Source organism: Onthophagus taurus, chromosome 8, assembly GCF_036711975.1.
Source record: "Onthophagus taurus isolate NC chromosome 8, IU_Otau_3.0, whole genome shotgun sequence".
In the NCBI taxonomy this organism is placed as follows: Eukaryota; Metazoa; Arthropoda; class Insecta; order Coleoptera; family Scarabaeidae; genus Onthophagus; species Onthophagus taurus.
This window is the reverse complement of record NC_091973.1, coordinates 13029673-13031469: the sequence shown is the minus strand read 5'-3', so window position 1 is coordinate 13031469 and position 1797 is coordinate 13029673. Positions and strand designations below refer to the sequence as shown.

General features: G+C 36.9%; 1 long non-coding RNA gene across 1 annotated transcript; it reads left to right on the top strand.

Moving 5' to 3' along the window:
- The first annotated feature begins 474 nt into the window (after positions 1-474).
- On the top strand, positions 475-1112 carry LOC139431061 (uncharacterized). The gene is made up of 4 exons (XR_011641370.1): positions 475-515; positions 579-609; positions 689-731; positions 796-1112. It is a non-coding gene; the product is annotated as an uncharacterized lncRNA (long non-coding RNA).
- Positions 1113-1797: the final 685 nt, after the last annotated feature.

Here is a 1797-nt window from a genome sequence, read left to right as displayed (position 1 = left end):
CCCCTTCATTACTTTACTATAAGAAGGCACCTCCCAGCCTTTGAAAGTCACTTGAGTGTTTGTGTTCTTCAGTTTTTTGGTAAGTACAACCTTCTTTACTTTCATGTTTATATAACGTTCATTTTCTCTCCATCACTACAGGCTCTTTCTACAACTTTCTCTTTTTTTAGGTGAGTAAAACTATATTTGTTTTGCATGTTTATATAATTTTTAAAATTATTTTTTTCCCAGTCCTAGACATCCTTCAGGTTTCTCTTTTTTGCTGACGTGTTTTATTTGGTAAGTAACCTTTTTTACTTTGCTTATATAATATGTAAAATATTCTTGTTTTGTTTCATCATAACAGCTCTTTCTACTTTGTTTTTGTGAGTACAACTTGTTTATTTGTTTGTTATGTTAAATTGTTATTTTTATTTTTTCAATTCCTACAGGATCTTACTACTGATCACTTCCATTTTCTGTTTGATCAGGTCGATCAGTTTTGATAACTTCGTTATCTCGGCGACTTTTTTCTGGTAAGTATAGCCTTCTTTTCCTTTGCATATATTGTTGCTAATCTGTTTTTTTCATTTCTATAGCTCCTTCTATTTTAAATCTTAATTTTTGTTGGTAAGCATAACATTATTATTCGAACGTTTGTATCATAATATCTACAATAATTTTTTACCATTCACATCCTATCATTCAGCACCCACTGCAATTAGATTTTAACGTTCTTTTCATCAAGCGATGTAAGTATACATGATTTTTTATTAAAATAAAATAAATTAATGTATGAATCTCTTTTTTATCAAGATGTCTCAAGACGGTTTTAGTCAAATTGATTTAACTGCTCCCGGTTTCGCCAGCAGCCAGGAGTCATTCCTGTTAAACAGTTTTGACATAAACCTGTTGAACATATCGACTGTTGAGAAGGCGCTGGATCCAAACGTGCAGCCTAATGAGCAGCCGATGGATCCTAACGTGGAATCTAATGCGCAGCAAGATCCGTCGCTTCTGAACGTCGCAGGTTCCGCGAATGTCGACGATAAAAATGTGAAACGCCTTTCACTTCGTCGGAATTCGGGGAACCGTGAACATTGGAAGAAGGCTGCAGGTGTGTGGGTACCGTCAGAAAAATATAGAGAGGAAAAACAAGAAAGAAGGGAGGCACGTGCTCGTTCGCGACGTAGCCAACGCAAGTATGTGTCAGTTGAACCAGCGACCCCGTCGCAGGTTGAAATGACACAGTCGAAAGTGGTTACCGAGAACGAGTCCGATAAATCCGACGACTGTCTTGCTTTAATGGCGGTATCACAACACTGTAGTAACCGGAAGTATCTTAAAGCTACTAAGGCTTCTTTTTCTTCTTCTAAAGCTTCATTGGTTCCCGTTACTAACTCAAATATCCCTAACACCGAAATTCCTTCGTTAAGTCCGAAAGTACACATCTTAAGGGTTGACAATATTCCTGCTAATATTCCTACTAATATTCCTGCTACTTCAGATATTTCCGATGTGTCTGCCAGCCTTCTTTCAAACGCAATGTGTACAGCAGTAGAAACAACCAAAGGGGAGATTTTGGCCGAAATTAATAGTTTGTATCAAAATTTTTATAAAGACCTTCATGCAAAGGTTCTTCAATTGCAGACCTCTTGAGAGAACTTTCACAGTTTAGAGAAGGGATGTCGTCGAGCTGTAACAACCCTTTAACAATATCGCTCGACATCACCATAGCATCATTAACCTGTGAAATTAAAAAGGCTGAATCTATTTTATCTAGTTTCACTACTAATAGCGTAAACTTCCCTTCCTAGC